Below are 9,465 nucleotides of genomic sequence, written 5' to 3'. Positions count from 1 at the left end.
TGGGATTTCAGAAGACTGCACAAAAAAGAAAATAGAAAAATAGACATGGATCAGTGGGTAGACCTTCTCTCCAAATTTCAGTTCGTAATAGGTGCTGTTGCGTAGTTAAAAAGCGCAAAATTGACTTAGTTCTAGAGCGTCCTGCACATATTTGTTTAAAATGTTGGATTCTGACAATTGCTCCGTCGGGCAGCTATTTTTCTACACTCAAAAAACAATACAAAGTACCATTATTACTCTGGTACTAAAGATAGAGTACAAACAACCATCGATGTTCGTCTTGCCATTGGAAATTTCCCCAACCTTCTGCTTCAATCGGAGTATGTGAGGTTCAATCAAGTGCGTTTTTTTAATACCTCGCAACTATTCTCATATCCCAGCAAAATTTTCTCAAAAATCGTATGCAAGCTCTAGACTACGTTCGTGTTACAGGTATTTATCAAACAACTGCTTCTTTTAGAGGTAAGAAATCGCAGAGCTGGTTGTTCGATACCGTCAGAATAACAACATTGTTTATGGCTTCCAATCAAAAAATCGTGTGGAAAAGCGTAATACAAAGAAGAGTCAAAATAAGTCTCATGCAACTTGGCATGTCTCTATATCGAGAATGTAAATCAATAAACATGCATACATTTGATTACCAGACTTATTTGTTTCATTCCGGATATCAGCCATCAGAAAATGCACATTTCAGCGCTTCAGAGGTGCATATGTAGATCCATTTCCACACAGTCCCAATCACGTGACAAGTCGGCACATCGAATGAGAAGGAATCCCCTGATACCCATGATAAAAATCAAGAGAGGTCATGCGAAATTGCTGCAATTTTCGCTTTGAACGTCTCATATAGTTACGTTGATTTCGTTTTACAATTATCTCTTTTTCCGTTCGTGCGCTACACATACAAACGACTTACAAGTCCCATGCGAAAATTGTCCCGTGATTGACAAGTCCCAATGGAAATTTTATCAGCGAACTCGAATAACAGTGACAATTTACGTCTATCAATCTAAAATGGAATTCTAGGATAATCAGATCACATCCAAACTGTTGGTGCGCTCACAGATTGATAGAGCTGAATTCAATTGGTGTCCATGTGGTAGTTCAACGTGCCAACAGGTACCGCAAATATTCTTCGTAAACTTCTTTCCTTGATGAAACTTACTGATGGCTTTTCGCGTGGTTCTGAAAACAGTATTCAAAGGATCAACAACGGACACAGTCCTCGTTAGAAAAATAAAGAGCTACCATTAAATTACTGTTTTCCGTTTTCCGATTGTGGGAAAAATAAGAGAACAAGTATGAGACCACGACAGTACGGTAAATCTAACGCAAAATATGAAAGGTAATTCATAATTACGTTCCACCTTAGGCTACAGTAACTGTTGCACTCAAATCAGCTGTCACGTAAATATATATTTCGTATGGCTAATAGAATACAGCAGTAAGTAAGTAGTAACACAAACAACGTATAAAAACAATGAATGGTCAATGTTACAGGCAACAAACAATTATTAGATCTAAAAAAGGAAGTAAAACACAAAATACACAAAAATACATAGAAATTATAGTAATAGTATCTAGTAATAGGTTTTTCAGAAGGAGAAGAGTAGACCAGACTCATGGTTGTATGTCCAAGTCCCTCAGCCAGCCAGAAGCATCTCCCTCCAGGAGGTGCAGCTCCTACATTGTGCCAGGGAATCTTCTCGTAGGGCAGTCCATTGCGATATGATGTAGAGTTTTTGGATTCCCACAGTCGCAGTTGGGTGAGTCAGTCTGTCCCCATTTGTGCTTCCAGTAATTACATCTACCATAGCCTGTTCGGATACGATTTAAAGTTGTCCAAGATTTTCTGGGAAGACCGAAGCCCTCGGGCCGTACGGTTGGGTCCGAGACTAAGTTAAGGTGATCAGGGTTAGACATATCCCTTTCCCGACGCCAGGCTTCGTCGGTATCATAATTGTCCTCGATCAGCTGTTGCCCTAATCTCCATGATGGCTTACGGGAATTGAGCCAGTGGCTGGGATTCTTGCAGTCTTCGTGTAAGGGTAGGTCACGGTTGTTAGCGCACTTTTGCCATTCCCTTTTCAGTGCAGATCTTCGCCTTAGATGAGGTGGGGCTATGTTAGCCAGTACCGGGAGCCATTGGTTGGGCGTCGGTTTAATAGTGCCTGAGATGAGCCTCATGGTGTCGTTTAGCTTGGTGTCCACCGTTGCTGTATGAGTGCTATTTAGCCAGACCGGAGCGCAGTATTCAGTTACGTAAATGAAACTTTTCTTCCCCTCATAACGCCACGTTTTTACCCTTTTTATTTTATTTATTTTTTTGGTCGTCAGTCTTCTGACTAGTTGATGCGGACCGCCAAGAATTCCTCTCCTGTGACAAACTCTTCATCTCAGAGTAGCAGCCGGCCGGTGCGACCGAGCGGTTCTAGGCGCTTCAGTCCGAAACCATGCGTCTACTACGGTCGCAGGTTCGAATCCTGCCTCGGGCATGGATTTATGTGATGTATTTAGGTTAGTTAGGTATACGTAGTTCTAAGTCTAGGGGACTGATGACCTCAGATGTTAAGTCCCATACTGCTTAGTTCCATTTCAGAGTAGCATTTGCAATAAAAATCCTAAGTAATTTGCTCGATATATTCCAATCTCTGCCCTTCCTTACACTTTTCGTCCTCTACTGCTGCATCAAGTACTATCAAAGTTATTCTTTGATGTCTGATTACGTGTCCTATCGTCCTCATCCTTCTTCTTGCCAAAGTTTTTCACGTACTCCTCTCTTAACTGTTGCTGTGAAGAACCTTCTCATATATTACGCTACAGAAGGATGTTGGAAATTGTGTGGATAACACCTCACAGTTCGTCAAAATGCTCCGAATGTACGACGTTCCTTCAACATTAATTGCACACCCATAGCCCCAAGCAACTTTTATTACTGCACTGTACTTCAAAATGAAACATTTTTGACACTGTTTTTCAACATAGCCATCATGTCTCTGTAAACCACTGTCGGAACATTCTAGCAATCCCTCAGTTCCGCGACGATGGAAATCCGCTCCTTGGTCACGGAGCCATTCGAGAACCTCTGTGCGAGCGTCCCTGTTGTTAGAAAACCACTTTCCTCCCAGATGTTTCAGATTGACGGAAAAATGATTTGGACTGTAGGTCGGAGGTTTCTAAACCTACCTTTGAAAAAATATTAATGCAAAGCTTGTGTTGTGCACGCCGTGTGAGGCGTTGAATTATCGTGCAGTATAACAATGTATTTTCTTCAGTTTTCCACGCCTCTTGGTCTTTATGGCCATAAACCTTGCGCAGTAGTGTGCAGGTGATAGTTATTGCGGAACTCGGTGTGAGCACAATTTCTCCTTCAACAGAGAATTTCAGATGATGAATGGGTGCAGAATATTGAGATGTTCGTCTGTTGAGCAATGCCCGCGACAGTCTCTCTGTGAATCACAGTTCCTCGACTGGCTGGAACGTCGTCCTGTGTGGTCGGTGTCCACGGCCTTATCGATGATGGTGTGTGACTTGTGGACGGCTCAACTGCGCGGTTATCAGCGCCCGTACAAACTCTCAGGCATTACACGGTCCAATCTCGCCACGTTCACGAATGATGATGAAAAGATGAAGGCAGCAGAAACGATTAGTCCCCGGGCAGAGAAAATCCCCAACCCGGGCGGGAATCGAACCCAAGACCGATCCAGAGGGAGCAACGCTAGCAACTAGACCAGCCTTATCGATGGGCATCGTCCACTCTAGGGGATCTTGGTCAAGTTGTTGCCTCCACTTCACTACGTTCGGACGTGATATTGCAATTGGTCCTTACACCGCTAGAATATTACTGCGTATCTCTAAGCAACTGAGACGTTTTGCCCAAACAAAATTGTACCGTCCAGCGCACTTCAGCTTCGGAGACCGTTTCCATTTGCCTCGCCATTTCATTCGAACACTGTGATGCACCTGTTATCTGAACCGCAGCGTCTCTGCAGAAAACCCGAAAAGCGCACTCTCTCTCCTGACAAAACGACTTCTTATTGCGCAGTGGTATTAGCTTGGGACGCCACGTGTTAAGTTACTTTCTGAAGTACTGACGTACAACTTACAAAGTTGAAATCACGTCCTTCGATCTTATCGGATCTGAAAAGATATGGCAATACACCAGCATGAAAAAACGAAGAGACTAATAGAATTAGTGCGGTACATTCCTGATATGGATGGATGATTTAGACCGGCAGAATTTGCGCAGCCAGAGAGGTCGCTAAGGCACCGGGCTCGTTTCCGGGACGTCGACTGGTCAGATCTCCGACCAGTGGCCCACATTTTGGTTTTCGGATATTTCCCCGTTCGAGTGTAGGGATGGCGTCTTTTAAATGGTATGGCGAATTTTCGTCCACATCCTCCTCCTTTCTGAGGACTCAATCTCTAATGACATAGCCATCGACGGGATCTTAGAGCCTTAACGCAATTTTCCTTCTTTTTCAATCATTCGCACAAAATCACCGAGGAAAGATCTACATACGCATCAACGAAATCACAAACAAATACACATGAAACATGTAATGACTGTTCTTTTAAGCGTTCTGTACTTCAGTCGGTAAAAACAGAACCCTTAAAGAATTACTTCCTTGTCGGTCTGTCTGTCCGACAGTAAAGATACCTTTTCCTCCGGAACGGGAAGAGCTATCAGGTTGAAATTGCTGTCAAATACTAATGTTTACAGTCCATTGGCGATGTAAAAAATTTAAGCTCCTAAGTCAAAGCACTCAAAAAATAGGGCTATGTATGTCACATAGTGTGAAAATATGTATAATTAAGTTTCTACAGAAACCAGAGAGCGCGAATCCTACTGGCATTCATCTGGTTCTCTTAACAATGGATTTGGCTTATTTGCTGAAAAGCATCAGGCCGTTCCCGAACTTGAGAGATTCACAGTACATTCTTACTCAAATTTTTCAAATGACTCTAGCACTATGGGGCTTAACATCTGAGGTCATCAGTCCCCTAGACTTAGAACTACTTAAACCTAACAAACCTAACGACATCGCACACAGCCATGCCCGAGGCAGAATTCGAACCTGCGACCGTAGCAGCAGCGCAGTTCCGGACTGATGCGCCTAGAACCGCTCGGCCACAGCGGCCGGCCATTCTTACTCACTTAATCGAGGAGACTAAAGCTCTAGTATGTAAAGGATGTGACAGAAATTTTCTGGCCTGGTTTTTTCTTCAAATAATATTTGCATCTTACCTAAAGTATATGAATGAAACTCACCCTTTGGCCACGTGTAAAAATAATTGAATTTCCTTTTGTTCTGGGGTAAGACAGCAAAAAATTTCGGGTTCTAGTGATCGCGGAATTTGGTTGTGTTTCGTACACCAATCGGTAAAAACGGAACCCTTATAAAATCACTTTGTCGTCGGTCTGTCTCTCTGTCTGTCTGCCTGACAGTTAAGACTTCTTTCTCTCAGGAACGGATGAAGATATGAAGCTGTAGTTTGTCACATACTAGCGTCAACAGTCCCTTGTCGGTATAAAAAAAGTCAGTGCAATCAATAGATGCGCTCATTTATGTCACATATTTTGATACTCGCCAACTGACTCATCAAAACCTAGAGGCTACTTACCGTTGAATTAAACTCATAAAATTTCATAAGAAGCAAAGCTTCGCAGTACAAGTAAAGGAAAAAAACTCCGGTTTGCTGCAATATTCTTGAACATATTCTAGGTTCGAAGATTGTAAATTTCCTGCGAACTATAAATGAAAGGAATAGTCAGATTCCATATTCCTAGATTTTTAGGAAATGAGATGAAATGTCGTGTGACGGGGGCCTCCCGTCGGGTAGACCGTTCGCCTGGTGCAAGTCTTTCAATTTGACGCCACTTCGGCGACTTGCGCGTCGATGGGGATGAAATGATGATGATTAGGACAACACAACACCCAGTCCCTGAGCGGAGAAAATCTCCGACCCAGCCGGGAATCGAACCCGGGCCCTTTGGATTGACAGTCTGTCGCGCTGACCACTCAGCTACCGGGGCGGACAGATTTTTAGGAAACCGACTGTAACGAAGGATATGTGAGTGCCTCCAAGATTTCTTAAGTAACGGAACCCTGTACGTTTCTCTAGACGGTGAGTGTTCAGCAGAGGTAAGGGTATGGTCAGAAGTGCTCCAAGGAAGTGTGATAGCAACGCTCTTATTGTCTATATACATAAATGATCTGACGGACGGGGTGAGCAATATCTTCGGCAGTTTGCTGATGGCGCTGTGGTGTACGGTGTGAAATAACGCCTCCCCTGACACGGTAGAAATAATTAATTATTGATGTCTAAGGAAAGATATATTTTGCGTTAACTGCAGCGATCATGTAACGCTGATTGTCTGAGTGCTAATGCGAAGCCTACTGTGATCGGCGCGGCTTTAACATCTCTGTTACTACAATAAATTACGATGCGTGACCGACTCTGCGCTCTCTATTCTTCTAGCGCCTTTCTGTTAGCCTCTCGAACTATCAGATTCTGTCTTATCAGACATATTATTTCTAGCGAGTTCTATTTCTTAATATTGTAATTATTCCTTGCGTCTTATGACATATCATGCACTGCAATTACTGCGATATTATTATTATCCACGATGATTTCCTCTGCTCATGAGCATTATGATTTCTAAACAGGACTAAACTTTGTAAACGATAAAAATGATAACTAATTTTCGCCGTAAGTTGGCAAATTCCCTTGTGTTTTCTTCGCAGAAGATGTCTGCCATGAGACTTGTAAATGTAAGAAACAATTTTTCTAAATACTAATCCGAATTATTGCAAAATAAAAAACGGGATGGTTTTCACAAAATTATTTACTAGCTAGATTTCCAGAATCTCAGATATTCTATATTTCATCATTAGGCGATTCCACTTCTGGACACTAATAAGAAAAAATATTTTTCTTAGCAAAGTTTTACCCTCCTCTTTAAAAGCTAGCCGGTATACACAAAAAAAAAATACAAAAAAAAAAATAAAAATGTTTACCACTGAATGACTTCTTCCAGAACTTCGCTAAAGAAAGTACGAAATGTAATTCTCATGTCAGTAACTTATAAATGTTACTATTTGCTGTCAATAGAAGTCGTCTCAGTTGTAAAATATTTTCTCTATTTAGTAAGATTTAACAAAAAAATGGTTAAAATGGCTTTGAGCACTATGGGACTTAACTGCTGTGGTCCTCAGTCCCCTAGAACTTAGAACTACTTAAACCTAACTAACCTAAGGACATCACACACATCCATGCCCGAGGCAAGATTCGAACCAGCGACCGTAGCGGTCGCGCGGTTCCAGACTGAAGCGCCTAAAACCGCTGGGCCACAAAGGCCAGCTTTCTTTTGTTTCCTTTACTGCTTGCCCAATATACAGATTGAATAGCATCGGGGAGAGGCTACAAACCTGTCTCACTCCCTTCCCAACCACTGCTTCCCTTTCATACCCCTCGACTCTTATAAGTGCCATCTGGTTTCTGTACAAATTGTAAATAGCCTTTCGCTCCCTGTATTTTACCCCTGCCTCCTTCAGAATTTGAAAGAGCGTATTGCATGGGGGCTTAATTAAATATGATTGAAAATACTTTTTAGTTTTCTTGTAGCTGTAAGTCCGATTACGCTATGTCTCGTAAACGGCTGGCCCTGACTAGTATTATTACGCTATCTGACTGCAAAGAACAACAACAAAGAATGAAATGAAAATTTTCATAAACACAGTTAATTAACTAAGTCCCCAGCAACTATAAAACCTACAAAACCCAAGCACAAATGTAACTGTTCTGTGTGTGGGAGTGTGACTCAACGTACACATCTGGCACGGTTCTTCTTCAACAAGACAAGAAATTTTAAATACCATTTATACAGAAGTAACTAAAATGAAAATACCATAATTACTCAAGAAAACCAGAATTACACTCTAATACAAGAACACAAGCCAGATGCTTTGTTGACTGAACCTGTCATGACGCATTATTTAAAACATGGAAATAATGAAAAAACACGCAATATTTTACCTTCATATATATTGACGAAAAGCACTCTGATCGTTACAATATCTTCATTAGAATAACATCTGCTATCTCTCCCATCAAATAACTGGATAAAACATGGAACAAGCACTCCTTACTACAACATCTCGACAAGCCATGCCCACTCGCACATCTCAACACGAACTGTCTTCTACGAGCTCTGCCCACGCACTGACTTCTACGAGTTCTTAACAGGCACTGTGGAGGCGGCTTAATAGTACTCTTTGGCGCAATCTCTGGCGCAGTGGCTCAGTGTAGCCACCTTTCATATGCCCCTCCTCCACAGACCAGAATTTGATGGTATTTTTGCCAGCATTGGTGGTGAAAATACCACCAAATTCGTCCACAAAAAGACAGACAAAAATAAAAGATAATATTAATACCTAAATATCACATAATTAGTTAAAATTTTGGCTTTGCACTGACCTTTCAATAACCTAATATATAAAATACAGTAGGCAATACAAATTCTTTTCATACATGTGGCTTTACATAATAGTTTACACAATACATAAAAAAATTAGTTTATACAAATGTTCACATAAAATGCTTTCAATGATTAGTTTATACAAAAAAAGACACCAACATGTGACATCATTTCAGTAGAAGCAGTCCATCAGTGGCACCCAGTAAAGTTTAGCAGGTACACCCAGCAACAAGTCACATTAGTTCAGTAGAAGCAATCCATCAGAGGCACCCAGAAATGTTGAGTAGGTGCAGACAGCAACAAGTGACTTCATTTCAGTAGAAACAGTTCATCAGTTGCACCCAGCAATGTTGAGCAGGTGCAGACACCGACAAGTGACATCATTTCAGTAGAAGTAGTTCCATTAGTTGCACCCAGCAATGTTGAGTAGGTGCAGACACCAACAAGTGACATCATTTCAGTAGAAACAGTCCATCAGTTGCACCCAGCAATGTTGAGCAGGTGCAGACACCAACAAGTGACATCATTTCAGCAGAAGTAGTCCATCAGTTGCACCCAGCAATGTTGAGAGCAGGTGCAGACACCAACAAGTGACATCATTTCAGCAGAAACAGTCCATCAGTTGCACCCAGCAATGTTGAGAGCAGGTGCAGACACCAACAAGTGACATCATTTCAGTAGAAGTAGTTCCATTAGTGGCACCCAGCAATACTGAGCAGGTGCAGACACCAACAAGTGACATCATTTCAGCAGAAGCAGTCCATCAGTTGCACCCAGCAATGTTGAGAGCAGGTGAAGACACCAACGAGTGACATAATTTCAGTAGAAGTAGTCCATCAGTTGCACCCAGCAATGTTGAGTAGGTGCAGACACCGACAAGTGACATTATTTCAGTAGAAGCAGTCCATCAGTTGCACCCAGCAATGTTGAGTAGGTGCAGAGAGCAGTCCATGATATTCACTATCACTGATCACACAGTTCAT

The sequence above is a fragment of the Schistocerca americana genome, chromosome 8, assembly GCF_021461395.2.
Source record: "Schistocerca americana isolate TAMUIC-IGC-003095 chromosome 8, iqSchAmer2.1, whole genome shotgun sequence".
Taxonomy (NCBI): Eukaryota; Metazoa; Arthropoda; class Insecta; order Orthoptera; family Acrididae; genus Schistocerca; species Schistocerca americana.
This window is presented reverse-complemented; position numbering follows the sequence as displayed.